Source organism: Leptodactylus fuscus, chromosome 1 (assembly GCF_031893055.1).
Source record: "Leptodactylus fuscus isolate aLepFus1 chromosome 1, aLepFus1.hap2, whole genome shotgun sequence".
Classification (NCBI taxonomy): Eukaryota; Metazoa; Chordata; class Amphibia; order Anura; family Leptodactylidae; genus Leptodactylus; species Leptodactylus fuscus.
Window position 1 is genome coordinate 230,572,785 of NC_134265.1, and position 15,864 is coordinate 230,588,648.

At 47.1% G+C, this 15,864-nt stretch overlaps 1 long non-coding RNA gene across 1 annotated transcript; it reads right to left on the bottom strand.

Moving 5' to 3' along the window:
• Positions 1-5,375: 5,375 nt before the first annotated feature.
• On the bottom strand, positions 5,376-9,517 carry LOC142195215 (uncharacterized). The gene is made up of 3 exons (XR_012715075.1): positions 9,377-9,517; positions 7,588-7,645; positions 5,376-5,649 (listed from the first exon to the last, which is right to left on the bottom strand). It is a non-coding gene; the product is annotated as an uncharacterized LOC142195215 (long non-coding RNA).
• Positions 9,518-15,864: the final 6,347 nt, after the last annotated feature.

The window sequence follows — 15,864 nt, forward strand, 5'->3', positions numbered from 1 at the left end:
GCATGCCCGCACTACAAGCGTGCAGGCGATGGCGGCAGGGAAGGCCATGTGGTATCCAGACCCCCATCCAGGAGGGGAGGGGAGCACTGATGATGGCTGCCCTGTGTCCACGATGTCTGCGGGCTAGGAGTGACAGCAGGCTTTCCGGAGATCCCAGGAGCAGCTGCAAGGTGACCGGAGGCCTCCGGGGAGGAACGCAGGCTGGCCGGGTCCTTAGCAGGGGAGCCGGGAGATGAGCTGCGTGGAGGAGAAGCGGTGGCGGGCGCCATCTTGGATCCTGTGTGGATGCAGGCTGCTTCGAAACGCGGTCCCCGGAGAAACCGCTCGATGGAGAAGTCGTGGGATGCCCCAGGAGGGGTTGAAGAGGATCGCTGTGTCCCCCTGCGAGATTTGCCCATGTCGGAAGGGCTGTAGAGAAGCCGGTCGGTCGGAACAGCAGGCTATATCGGAGGCCGGGGAAGGAGCTCAGGCGACGTGCGTCTCTACTCCTCCATAGCCAGGCCACGCCCCCCGGAGAGGCACTTTTAGACCTCATTTTAATAAATGAACCTGACACACTGTCAAAAGTGGAGGTTGGTGGACATCTGGGTAATAGTAAGCATAACATCATATGTTTTCTTGTACACATTAAGAAGATGTTCATTAGAGGGGGTACAAAAACACTAAACTTCAGGAAGGCCAATTTTAACCAGCTGAGAGAGGAGCTTAGCAGCATACACTGGGACAATGTCCTCAACGTGACGGGAACACAAACAAAATGGGACATCTTCAAAAATATACTAAACTAGCAGGAGGACCCGGCTTCGCACGGGTATATTTCATTTTTTGTTTGTGTAGTGGCCCCATAAGAATTGTCCAGTTTTGCACTGGTGTATTTTGTATATCGTTTGTGTGTGTCCATAAGCGTCATGTGATCATGTGTATCTCATTTCGAATATCAGTGAAAAACCTGTGATCAGTTGTTATGGAGACCTTGAGTTGGGAATGCTGTATCTCAGCAATGGTACTTCCGAGCGAGTTGGAGTCTCGTCTTAAACCTTCCCGGATACCTGAAGTATCTCTGTACCAAATTTGGTGAAGATCGGTCCATTCGTTTGGTCGCGCATAAAGAACAGACAGACAAGAATTCATTTTTATAAGATAGAGAGAAGACATGAGTATAACGCACTATATAAACTGGCCCTATCTGACCCTGAGGTAATTGTACGGTACCGGATTTATACAGTCTCTTAGCTCTCTGTGGTGCTCCCTCGGTGCAGGCCTGGGTCCAGGAACTCAGCAAACTCGGTCTTGGGTGAAGGTCTGAACACGGTGATGGCAGTCTAAGGCACAGTCTGCAACATGCGCAGCAATCCGCTATAATGGTAAGGCACCTCCAGAAAACAGTCTATGAATATTTGGTTGAGCTGCAGCCGTCCATAGCAAGTCTCTCAACCGGCCTTTAGTCTCTAGTAAGACTCTCAACAACACTGCTGCTTTTTCCTGTAAGCCTCTGCAGTGCTTCGGGCCTTGCACTATGCTCTTAGAGGCTATGGCTGACTAACAGGTCCTCACAGCGCAGAATCTGGGCCCAAACTGGCTGCTCTCAGCTTCCTGCTCCACGTCACTTCTTTTGGACTGCACCATTAAGCAGGCAGAACCAGGGAGATTATTGTCTCTTACATTAGTACAGTCCTAGGCAATAAAAGGTAATGTCACAGAAAAGTTTGAAAGGGGCAACTAACTCCTACAATTCTCAGGTGCCTTTGACTATTTTATTCGTGGGCATTCTCCTTTCACCTGTTCTATAAAAAGCAGCAGAATAAACCCGTTACAGTCAGCGTAGTTTTTATTCACACACTTCATTTCTATGGGTCCATAAACAAGGCTGTAGATTTTGTGTCCAAGTCCTATACCAGGAACAGAAATTATGAAGCCTATCCTACTGTAGGAAATCCAACAAGTCTTTATGCAGATCCAGAGCTGCGGATAACACACGAAAATGTGTTTATTTTTTTTAAGGATTAGTATTCACGGACAGTAAAAACTACTACACGTGTGCAGTAGGCCTTAGCCAAAGCTTACACTTAGGCTAAGGCCACACGTACCATAATGCAGCGCAGTCGATTCATCTTTTTTCATTATTGTTTTGCAGAATTTACCTCGGTGGCCTTTCTTCGCTTATTATACTTATATTGGAAACATCAGCATTTCCCCAGGTATAATGGACATGTTCAGACTTTCAAAAATTTGTCACACACTCAGTCACTATAAAAGATACTGTAAAACTAAAGCGTTTCTATAACAAGGAGCTTCCGTCCTCTAGAAAAAATAAAAAATTCAGCGTACTGTCTGCTTTCTCGATCTGTGCTGGTCCCGTAGCTCTTTACCGCCAGAAGGCGGAATTCTAGCGGTATACAAAACCGCATGAGCCCCAGGCGGTGAAAGGACCTCTGTAAAGGGAAATGTATCACAAAGCTCTCGAGGGGGGAGTGAAAGCCAAACACCTGCTCCAGACCGCAAATGGTGCCTTTCAGGTCCGCTTCACATCTGTGTCAGACGGAGCCCATTGAAATTGGCAGAGGCAAACAAAAATAAATAAAAATCGCAGCACGGACAATTATATCTACGGAAACGCTGGCAAATTCCCTGTAGATATAATTGTAACAAAGTAGTCAGCAGAGGAAAACTCCATGAACTTTCTGTTCAAAGAGCTGCAGGAAGAACAGCGATGCGTTCTGAAAAAAAAAAAAAAAAAAGCCTCCGAATTGATTTCAATGGGCTCTGCTAGCTTGTTTTTTTTTTTTTCACTCACGTAATTTTCCGCTAGCTGAAAATACAGCGCCATTTTCCTCTGTGTGACTGGACCCATACTATGACCTGAACTGACATCTCGGTAATGAAAACCGCCTCACCGGCAGACTGGTGAACTTGCCCATAGCAACCAATCAGAGCTCAGCTTTCACTTTACCTCAGCAGCTCCAGTGATGAAAGCTCCTGCATAGTAAGCAATAATGACACCATGAGGCAGTTTTCGCCTGACCAATATTGCTGCTCAGTAAGGCTGCTTGCACACTACAGGATTTTTCACGGCTCCCTGGGCTGTGGATACTACATCTCCATAAACTTCTATAGAGCTGCAAAAGTCACAGCTTTGTGCACAAAGTCTTCTATGGAACCACCGAATCCACGGCACGGAAGCCCGTAAAAAAAAAAAAAAAAACTGTAGTGTGCATACAGCCACTAAGGATACCAGACATGTTTTGTCAGTGCATTCATGTATGTGTGCACGTGTGTGTGTGTGATCCACGAGTATGTATCTGTGCGCGCATGCACATATATCATCCATATATGTGTATGTGCGATCCATGAGTTTGTGCGTGTGCAGTAGTTGTGTGTGCGCTCTGTTCGTCCATGTATATAGTGTGCATTCAGCCGAGTGTCTTCCCCCGTGCGTGTGTATGGTGTGCATGTGGTATTTATGGGGGTAGTGTTTGTGTTGTGTCTATCTAGAGTGGTCTGGTTTTTGTGTTGTGCTTGTGGGTTGGTGTATGTGTGATGTTTACATGGTTTTGGTGAAATACGTGTTGTGGCCCCTTTAGTGGTGACTCTTTTGTGCAGGCGCTATAATCCGTCCCTGTCAGTCACAAACGGTTTCCCTTCAGCGCTTTCACATTTCCCAATTCTATGGATAGGGCCTAACTTCAGGGACCCAAATCTCATGACGAGGAGGGGCGCTAGCAAGATGTAACGTGCGCAGTACTCTGCTCCTGTGGGTGGAGAGGGGGGGGGGGTGCGCGCGCTAAATTTCACTCAAATCAGGCAAGAACTGTGGATTTGTATAGAGCAGACTACTACAGATTTGGAGATCTATAAAATATATATAGATATCAAAACGCAGGAAATTTCAGCTATTTGCAGTTTTGCTGATAGCCAGCTCTGTTATCTCTATGTAAACACACAGATAATATGCAACTGCTTGTACTGAAGCCACTGAGTATTATCTGATCTGCAGAAGCTGCTGCCACAGATGAGAAACCCCCCCCCCCCCTTTAATCCAAATTGGCAGATGTAGAAGAGCTTGGTAGGTGGTGCATTTATGAAAATGTAGCATAGCATTACTTGCGGTAACAACTGATGGCAGGTTTTTCAATGATATCCAAACTGATACACATGATGCTTGTGGATCAATAGAAACTCACAGCTTCTTCAGTGTTCACATACACACAGCTTTCCATAGCAACTACTCTATTCGTATGGGGCCCAATACACAAACAAAAGATTAAATATACCTGTGCAAAGCCAGGTCTTCCTGCTAGAAAATATATAATATACACACACACACACTACATATTGTTACTTTACACAAACCTCTGTTTCCAGTTTATTCTCTCCCACAGCTCTACTACAGCAGCCTCCCCCTGTCCCCCCTTTAGCTCAGTCCTGTACAGCTTCTACCTTGCATAAGGCTATTGTGACCGGTCACACTTGTGTGGAGCCTTTACATAACTGACAAAGGTTTTTTTGCAGGACCTACAAAAAAAAAAAAAAAAAAAAAATTCCTGGCACAGAGGCCAAGTTCGCAGTTTTTTTTGGTCAGGATTTTGAGGCCATAGCCAGATACAGTCTCAAAAACCTGACCAAAAAGATGGCTCTTATTGAAGTCAATGAGATCCACTCCGGTCTTTTTTCCAGGAGCAGTTTCTTCTGGAAAAGAGGAGAGCTGCTCATTCAGGCTGTTTTGCCTCATGATTCGGCCTGAAGACACACCCTCCTCCAGACTCGGCCCCTTCATTGGGCCTGGAGTGGAGTGCGCAGCTGGATGCCGGGGGTAGTGCACCAGCTTTCAGTCGCAGTTACCTGGCTTTAGGTCCCGAACCTGAGGCAGCCTCCTCAGGTTTCGGACCAAAAAAAAAAAAAAAAAAAAACCTCCGTCTGAACTTACCCTTAGTATTGCTGCCAGTTTGTAGACCTGCAGCAAAGAAGAAATTCCACCTTTGTTTGTAAACCACACAGTAGAATAAAGATATCACGTGAAGACAACCATTGCAATGGGAAATTTCACTTTATTTTTCTGGAGACATTTCAGAAACAAATATACAATACAATAAGAATTGTGACTTTTTGGAGTCTAGACCATAATTGCAAGAACTTTCTAAGATCTGTCAGAGTTGCTAGCTGGTTAAGGAAAACATTTTTTTTTGTACCGTGTTAGCCAGTGGATATGAAATCAACAACAAAACAAAAAAAAACACAAACAAAACCAAAACGAGTCTTTGGTAGTGGATCCCTTTATTAATGACTAATGACAGATTAAGAGTTTTCGAAATATACCTGAGGAAGAAGCAGAGCATCAAAAGCTTGTAATCTGTCATTAGTAAGGGGGCGTTCACACAATCGTCAGTGTCCGCTGCTAATGTCCGCACAAGATTTTGAATGGACATTAGCAGCGGACACAGATTGTAGTGTGAACGCCCCCCCTTAGACATTAAAAAAAAATGTATCCACTTCTGAAGATTCAAGTTTTTTTTTAGCTGGTTATGTTCATAGGAAACTTTACAGCAAAAAGACAAATTGAAACATTTCATAGAACTAATAGTTGATACGCGAGATGAAGGTCCAGCCAGGTGTCCATGTCACATGTTCTCCACTCCTGAAGCAAGCACAAGTCTAGAAGAGAAAGTAAGTTCATGTCATTTTACAGAAAAATGGGAAACCGGATACGACAAAATAAATTTGGAATGCTATAAGATACGACAACCGACCGACAAAAACGCTCCACTACATACTTTTGGAATGAACATTTTACCGCCATTGCAAACAAAGAAAAACTCTTAGCACACCGTCATCCGTCCACACAACACCGACAACCTGCTGCAAAACCAAGACCGCAGGATGCAGCAAACAAAGCCTGAGCAGCCACCTTTAGACCAGAGGGTTTTCTGGCGACTGGTGTCAGATGCTGGTCAATGCAGCTACACTCCCGCCACGATGCTGTATGAGCTAAGCAGCGCAGGTACTAAAGTGAAGTCCTCAATTGGAAATCTGATATGGATAAGGCCTAAAATACCAACTCTTGAAGCTCCCTGTAAAAGAAAGCAGGGATTCCTGTAACTTGCAGGCCCAAATAGCACATGATCTCCAGCCCCTGCTAAGCCCCATACCACTCGCGGTGATGTTACCGAAATATAGACAAGCATAGCGATACGCTCCGGCCGAAAGCGTGGCCACCATGCGCTATAGTACAAGCAACACCACCACTTGTAGCACAGTGCCCAACAAGCACCAAAAAACCATGTGCTGCCTGTGCCTACATATCACAGAAGTCACCGCCATCTTCCTCAGGGAGCTCCCAGAGTTGAGACTCCAGGCCTCATCCAGCCAGACGCCCACTTAAGGGCTTCACTGAAGCAGCTACACCACTCAGACCACACAGCACCGCAGAAAGAACACAGCTACACTGGCCAGCGTTTGATACCAGTTGCCAGAAAGCCCATCTGGACTTTAGGCGCCTACCCATGACTCGGTTCACCACAACCCTTAGCGTTAACCCCACAGCAAACTGCCTGTACTGTATGAAAAGAGTTTTGAGTACCAAGAGAGGTTTTGCCTTCATCCCATTAAAAAGACCCCATGCTAAAAGTTGATACTACAAGTAGACGTACTAAATATAGCAGTCTACCCACATCCTCCACCACCCTCTCCATCACCACATGAAGGCTCAGATTCATAAGGAGGGGTTTATGAACCCTTACCTCCGACGCAACAATGGTAAAGGCAGTTTTGGGAACTACAGACTATAAAGGATAATGTGCCACAGCTTTGAAGAGACTCACAAATGCAAACCACATATGGACAACCATCAATAACCCGCCCCATCTTACAAGAACACTGACACACTGCAACATCGCACAACCTAAACATAGCATGCACCGACAGGACCCCTCAGAGATCTGGCACAGAACAGGAATGCCAACTCCTGAGAACGAAAGCAGCCATTTCCGTAATTAGCAGGAGCGAACAGCACATGATCTCCGGCACATGTGCTGCCCGTTCCTACAGGTCACAGAAGTCACCACCATCGTCTTCAGGGAGCTCCTGAGTTGGACTCCAACTGTTACCCACAATCTCCACTTGGTGGGGTTTAGTTCAGCACCTACACTGCTCAGATCATACAGCATCACAGTGCGGGAATCACAAATCCCACGCAGCTTGTGACATGTCCCCTCAGTGCTAGCCGGATGCAGGATTTGACAAGTCGTGACAGCCATCCACACCTAGTCTACATCTACTTGCCCCTTCATGACTCTACAACGCATTATCTTTCTAACAACTAACCACACAGTAGGATACAAGCTTTATAAACCTAGATTAGAGGTCAGTTCTCAAGGACACAGGCAAAACCTAAAGAGCACATAGTAATCTACCGCTAGTGCCCTCCACCACCCCTGCCATCACCACACGAAGGCTTGAATTCATAATGAGGGACTTGTGATCCATAGACCTCCGACATAACAATGAAGAGGATAGCTTTAGGCACCAGTTTTATATTGATCCTTGCTCACAGCAGCTGCAAAATACCCCAAAAAAAGGCCAAATGGAACTTACCTACAATCTTGTAGAGGGCAAGGTGATGTTCTTCTAGTAGTAGATCCAGCTTTCACAGCTACAAAAGAGGAAAACACGACACTTAAAAAACCGTTTTAGTGTCGATTCAGAAACTGCAGGAGATTGAATATTGTTGGATTTCTTAAATTCGACATCAGACAAAGGGTAGAACTTATGCATCAGAGTTATATAGTGAGCAGAACATTCAATACAGTAACACTTACCGTACTTACCCTGATCTTCTCAGCAGAACAAACATAAATCAACATTATCACAATAGCATTATATGGTGAACAGACATACTAAACTATGTTGTTAAAGTAAGAAAGGGGATGGAGGGGTGGGAAGTGTGTGTGTGTGTGTGGGGGGGGGGGGGGGCAGAGTCATTCTGATCAAAGTATTAAAGTGATAACCCCTCCATTATCACAATGATACAGTGACAATAATGACCAAGATTTTTTAGTGAACAGTTACCCAAGAGTTGCCCGAGACAGTAATAAGGGTAGTGTGTCTAATATTATATACACAGAGGAAGGTGGAGGAAGACAAGGCCAGCAAATACAACCTATAACCCCGACAGAGTTGATCCAGAGGAAGGCGAAAACTGGCAGTCAGTACAAGACCCAGGATCAACTATTCTAACAAGTGTAAAACCCTCATACAGTAGGGAATATTGAAATATAATATCCACAGTGTGTCGTTTTATAACATTCATATACACATTAGATAAGGTTGCATAAAGAGAAACATACATAAAGTACAGCCCTACAGAGTTGATCCAGAGGAAGGCAAAAAACCCCATGAGGCCAATGCCAATAACCCCATGTTATGGGAAAAAAAATTCCTTCCCGACTCCAGTACGGCAGTCAGTATAAGACCCTGGAAAAACTCGTCTAGATTTACCATTAGGACTGGGGACAGCCAAAAAAAAAAGTAGCAATACATGCATTCTCTATAGTAGGTTGAGCTAGGGCTGGGCCGACAGTCTCACCATACAGTTGTATGGTGAGCTGCCATTTCCCTACAGCTTATATTAGTCTAGGCATACTAATGCCATTAGGATTAGACTCATTTCTATCATGGTATTAGAGGGAAAAACCTACTACAACTCAGGGGGCCTAGGGCAGAGACTAGCCAAAGCAGAAAGTTACTCTGATGGCATGGTGAAGCAAGAAATGCAGAGCATCAATTGCAAAGTTGGTTTGTTTTTTAATTTAATTACTAGCCTTCACACGGTGTTACATCAATATCCCCTCCAATATCAATGCAACGGGTCATGCTCCGGCACCCTATCTAGCTAGGACTAGGGATGGGCTATGGCCTCACCATGCAGTTGTATGGTGAGCTGCCAGGTTGTTTTATTAGTCTAGGCATACTAATGCCACTAGGCGGCGGCGTTCTCATCAGAGCATTAAAGCAATAACCCGCCCAACTATCACAGTAACACAATGACAAAAGCAGCCAAAACCGCCGGACTAGGGCTAGACCTATTAATGCCATTAGGAATAAGGGAGGCCAGTTCCATCAAATGCATTAATGTAATAACCGGCCGAAATATCACAGAAATACAATGACAGACGGCTAAACCCGTCAGGATCTGCTCTCAAGTAAGAACTGGCAGGCATAGCTCTCTATAAGACCCGCCAAGGCATAGATCTGTTAAGAACCACCGGGCGCTGTCTCTATAAGAACTAGCAAGCACAGGTCTCCCTATAAGAACGGTCACCTTCAGAGCTCCCACAGAGTTCCACAGGCAAAGCTAAGAGCAAATAAAAGGGGGAAAACCTACCGTGTCAACTCAGCCGGTTCCACGTCTCTGCAGCACACCAGTCCACGCGCCGTCCTCCTTCTGCACAACTAGCTTCCGTATACTACAACAGCTGTATTTAAGGCATCACATGCTTGCCACACCCCCTCACGTGTTTCTGAGGGGGCGTGGCCAACTAATTGGGAAGGTTTCTACACAGCTGTTGTAGCACGTGCCAAACAAGTGAAAGTGGGTGTGGCTGGAATAAATTCGCATAGCAGGGAAACAGCAGAATGTCGAAAGCAATATGTTTCTAAAGCACGTTTTCGCCCTCTTTCTGTTCTTCAATAGTTTGGAGATGTGCACTTGGAGTAGTGCTGAGTGGAATGTTAGCAGTGTATAGGACACAAGTACCTTGTTTTTATTTTTGTGAGTAATGAAAACGTGTCTTCCTAAAGATACTTCTGTATCTCTTCACAGGACCCAAGCATCCATCTATTGCTGTTACTGTAGAATGACTAAATATACCTGTATTTCTTCCCCAGCTCCTTTACCACAAGTAGAACTTTCAATCCGTCAACCAATCTTAATACGACCAATCAACGGTATTACACTAAGACTACACTTTATATGACTGTGCTGACAGTACCAGTATTAAAGATGGTAGACGCGAAATCCTAGTGGGCTAAAGGACTTCCGGTGACGACGTGATCATGTGATCAGACTGGCGTGGGCGGAGCTATTCAGGACAGTGCCGAGTTACACAGGAAAAAGAAGTTGCAGTGAATGGAGACTGGAAGGAGGAAAGAGACGGCATGTGTAAGCAAGAGGGGTGGAAAGGGCTGGGGGAGAGGGTCAGGCTGTGTGTGAGCATGATATAGGAGTTTGGATGGGTAAAGGCTAAATACTAGACTCCGTAAGGACCGTCTGCCGATACAAGGTCACATGACCGGATAGGCGTGTCTTTACTTGTAAGCAAGACCTTCCACAGTATCCTGTGTAGTGGAGCAACATGGAGAGCTGCGAGGTGCACGATTTAGTGAAGGGGGGGAGATACAGTAGGTGGACTGCAGGGAGTAGTGTAGAGGGGGAGAGATGTGCAGGGTCGGACAGGCCCGCCGGGAGACCGGGGAATCCCCCCGTAGGCCCCAGCCTGGACTATTAAGACCCTCATTATGGGGCCCTACCGGACCTCCACTGCCTTTTTTTTTTTTTTTTAGTAGACAGTGGAGGTTCGGTAAGGCGTCTGCTCAGGGCTGGTGTCAGCACCCGGGCAAGTCACTGTGAAGTATGAAGGGAGAGAGACTCCGTGCTGAAGAGACAGCATGTGTGAGTAATAGGGGAGACATGGGGGGGGCAGGCTGTGTGAGCGAGAGGGGACACATGGAGGTGCAGGCTGTGTGAGCGAGAGGGGACACATGGAGGTGCAGGCTGTGTGAGCGAGAGGGGACACATGGAGGTGCAGGCTGTGTGAGCGAGAGGGGAGACATGGAGGTGCAGGCTGTGTGAGCGAGAGGGGACACATGGAGGTGCAGGCTGTGTGAGCGAGAGGGGACACATGGAGGTGCAGGCTGTGTGAGCGAGAGGGGAGACATGGAGGTGCAGGCTGTGTGAGCGAGAGGGGAGACATGGAGGGGCAGGCTGTGTGAGCGAGAGGGGAGACATGGAGGGGCAGGCTGTGTGAGCGAGAGGGGAGACATGGAGGTGCAGGCTGTGTGAGCGAGAGGGGAGACATGGAGGTGCAGGCTGTGTGAGCGAGAGGGGAGACATGGAGGTGCAGGCTGTGTGAGCGAGAGGGGAGACATGGGGGGGGGGGCAGGCTGTGTGAGCGAGAGGGGAGACATGGAGGTGCAGGCTGTGTGAGCGAGAGGGGAGACATGGAGGTGCAGGCTGTGTGAGCGAGAGGGGAGACATGGAGGTGCAGGCTGTGTGAGCGAGAGGGGAGACATGGAGGTGCAGGCTGTGTGAGCGAGAGGGGAGACATGGAGGTGCAGGCTGTGTGAGCGAGAGGGGAGACATGGAGGTGCAGGCTGTGTGAGCGAGAGGGGAGACATGGAGGTGCAGGCTGTGTGAGCGAGAGGGGAGACATGGAGGTGCAGGCTGTGTGAGCGAGAGGGGAGACATGGAGGTGCAGGCTGTGTGAGCGAGAGGGGAGACATGGAGGTGCAGGCTGTGTGAGCGAGAGGGGAGACATGGAGGTGCAGGCTGTGTGAGCGAGAGGGGAGACATGGAGGTGCAGGCTGTGTGAGCATGGTTGCGTCTAGATTGGAGTTGCTCCTGGTAGGTCCTCCCTCCAGCAACTCCAATCTAGTCACCTCACTAGTGAACGGTCTAGATTGGAGTTGCTGGAGGCAGGGACCTGCTAGAATCAACTCCAATGTAGACTGTTCAGTACTGAGGTGACTAGAATGGAGTTGCTTCGAGGAGCTGCTGCCAGAAACTCCAATCTAGTCACTTCACTACAGGAGCAGCTAGAGTGGAGTGTCTATAGGGAGGATCCGTAACTGGCCAAGAGAGACATTGTATATGTATATAATATCAATAAAAATATAGGAAAAACACATTCCTGGACATGTTTATATATGGCACTGATATATATATATATATATATATATATTACATAAAATATACCTATATAAATATAAATTTGCCATATGCTCTGTACAGGGAGGTGACGCCGCAGCCTTACGTGTTTATCATAACTTGCGCCACTTATTGTAAGTGATAATGGAAATATATGGCAATTTAATAACTGATATAGAGCTAAATTCTGACGTATCGCTGTGCGCCTGATTTATCAGTATATAGTTAATGCAGGTAGGCTCATGATGGTCTCGGCATATTCTGTAGTTACAATAGGTGGGTCCTCCTTGCAGCAACTCCATTCTAGCTGTCTCAATACAGAACTGACTAGAATGGAGTTGCTGCAGGTAGGTTGATGGTCTGGGTATATTCTGTAGTTACAATAGGTGGGTCCTCCTTGCAGCAACTCCATTCTAGCTGTCTCAATACAGAACTGACTAGAATGGAGTTGCTGCAGGTAGGTTCATGGTATCGGTATATTCTGTAGTTGCTATAGGTGGGTCCTCCTTGCAGCAACTCCATTCTAGCTGTCTCAATACAGAACTGACTAGAATGGAGTTGCTGCAGGTAGGTTGATGGTCTGGGTATATTCTGTAGTTGCTATAGGTGGGTCCTCCCTGCAGCAACTCCATTCTAGCTGTCTCAATACAGAACTGACTAGAATGGAGTTGCTGCAGGTAGGTTCATGGTATCGGTATATTCTGTAGTTGCTATAGGTGGGTCCTCCTTGCAGCAACTCCATTCTAGCTGTCTCAATACAGAACTGACTAGAATGGAGTTGCTGCAGGTAGGTTGATGGTCTGGGTATACTCTGTAGTTGCTATAGGTAGGTCCTCCTTGCAGCAACTCCATTCTAGCTGTCTCAATACAGAACTGACTAGAATGGAGTTGCTGCAGGTAGGTTCATGGTATCGGTATATTCTCCATAGGTTATTCAGTATAGGACCTATATCTTATAAGCTCCGCCTACAGTAATAATATTAATTAAACACACATTTTAAAAATTTATATTTTATTGAACTAAAACCATCCGCACAATCCTCATTATCCATATTTAAAAAAAAAAAAAAAAAAAAAAAAACTAAACAAAAAACCACCTCCACTAGTTACCAACGTAGTCCATCAACCCCCTCCCTTCTACCAACTTACCTGTCCTGGTCTAGTATTACCTGCTTTCATGGAATAAACCAGCCACTGTCGTCTCATGCGGTGGGGTTACTAGAGTAAAGACAGGATCACATGTGCGCCAGGTTCTACGTTGTTTAAAGAGGACCTTTCACTTCCACTAGAAAACCAACAGTGTGCTGAATTCAGCGCACTATCGGCTTTCCCTTTCTGTTCCGGTACCGTAGTTCTTCACTGTCAGAAGGGCGTTTCTAACAGACAGTCAGGAACGCCTTTATTCACAGTAGCATCTATTGCGCTGTATTGTGAGACTGGGGGGCATTGCTTATTTCCAACGATGACGTCTATGGACGAGTTCTATCAGGAGGGGAGGAAACGTTCCTCACCACTCTCACAGTACGACTTTGGGCTTTCTAGCGGTGTATTACACTGCATGTGCCCTAGGAGGTGAAAGGTCCTCTTTAAATCTGTCATGTGACCTGAATGATGAAAAGCCAGATCGTTAAAACATCGGTTACTCATGGACACCAGTGGACTCCATTGACTTAATGGGGTCAGCCGTTTCCATACTGAAACGGGCAGAGAGAACAATCCTCCGTGCAGGACTTTTCTCTCTGTCGATTTCTGCGGCCGATGTGAATCTAACCACAAATTTAGTCCAGTGACCTTCTTTTTTAATTAATGGAGAACCAGAATGTGAGGCCTCCTCCTACTGAAAGGATAGTACCTCAGGATAGGCCATCAGTATTAGATGTGTGGGGGCCCCTGCAGATCTCTGGTGTTGTACAAACTGTAGTGGCGAGTGTAGGTACCGCAGCGATGCGCCATTACAATCTCTGTACCGGAGATATGCAGGGGTTTTACGTGTTGGGGTTCCCCTGCAGGTCTAATATTGATGGCCTACCCTGAGAAAGTGGATAACTCCATGAGGCTTGCTCCCCACACCACTTAAACACAGTGGCAGAAGAAAAAACAAAAACAATCCCATCCCCATTTTACGGTAAAATAGATGCAGCGGATACGCTGCACTGTCATGGTTTTGGAAATTGGAGCATGCCAGTTATACCCCAGGACGTGGCGGCGGCTTCCCTATTGGTATAGTTAAAGCAGAAAGTCCACAGAGGAAACCTGTACAAAGCGCTACAGGAAGAACCCCGATGTGTTGCTGTTTTTCCAACAGTGTTTTTTTTGCTACAAGTGCTACGTGGGGCCTTAACCACAAGTCATGGCAAGCTTGTGATTAACCCCTTCTTGGGTAATCAGCAATTCAATCACTTAGATGGAATCACTGACTGCAGGAGGTTGGGGGAGTCAGTGGTGAATACAGCTCACCAGGCACACTTGGTGGTCTTCGGGGGGCACGTTGTATTAATGAATATATGGGGGGGAGAACACAGGCAGCCTGCTATACAAATAAAGCAGGGGTCGGCAACCTTCAGCACACCAGCTGTTGTAAAACTACAACTCCCAGCATGTATACTTGCTTTGCTGTTCTTGGAACTCCCATGGAAGTGAATGGAGCATGTTGGGAGTTGTAGTTTCACAGCAGCTGGAGAGCCGAAGGTTGCTGACCACTGAAATAAAGTATAGCTGCCCTAATCTTCCTTAGGGTTGCACCTGCTGTACAGGGAGAGTAAAGTGATCATGACATTTGTTAGAATTGCTAACTCATGCACTAGAAAGAGTTAATTGCAGTCATAACCTGACCACGACTAACCCCAAGTGCAAGAGTCACAGTCAAGGGTTTACACTCAGTTATGACACACAGAAAAGTAATGTCTTAAGATTCGCCCCCATCAGTTTGGTGCTAGTGATCACTGCAGGGTTGGAGAGTGAGCAGTGCAGAATATTTATACCTACAGCTCACACAGGAGGCAGCCCCCAGGTCCTGGATCTCCCCTATCATACAGATGGCAGCCCCCATGCCCCTCTCAGGCTACAGATGGCAGTCCCCCATGGACTGAAGCCCCCCTCAGTATACAGCAGGAGCACCCTAACACATAGGTGGCAACATCCAAGGTGCTGGACCCCTCCAACACACAGGCAGCATCCCCAAACACACACAGGTGGTAACATCTCAGGGCCCAAGAACAACCCCCACCCACATACAAACAGCACTGCAGGAATCCCCCATTTACATGAAGGCAGCACCCAAATGACCTAAACACAACAAAGCAGTACCCTGGAACCTCCGCCACATGCCCACAGGTGGAAGTACCCAAGGGGCCACCACCAAAACCACCTCACACACACAGGTAGCATCCCAGGGGCCTCCAAACAAGGACACAGGTCGCAGCACCCTGGGACCACCTCCAGAACTCCCTCTCACATACAAGCAGTACCCCAGGACCCCAACACACAAATTCAATACCCCTGGGAACCCACACAAATGCATGCAGCAGGCCCCCCCAGGGACCCTCCCCACCATTACATGCAAGCAGCACCCCAGGGATGTTTGCTCATCCATTAGATGTCAGCAGCACCCCAAGGACACCGCCCCCCCTGTAGATGCCCAAGCACACCAAGGATGCATGCCAACATAATTAGATGTCGATAGCACCCCAGGGTTTCTGCCCCTTTTAGTTGCCAGAAGCACGCCAGGGACACCTTGCCCCTATCCATGCCAACAGCATACACCATAGATGCTAATAGCACTCCAAGGACCTCCCCCTTTATGCCAGAAGCACCTCGAGGACCTCTACCTTTCTTCAGATGCCAGCATCCCAAAGATCCCTGCCCACTTAGATGCTAGCAGCATCCAAGGGACTCATGCACTCCTACAGATGCCAACTGCACCCCTGCCCCGCCCCCTTTAGAAGCAC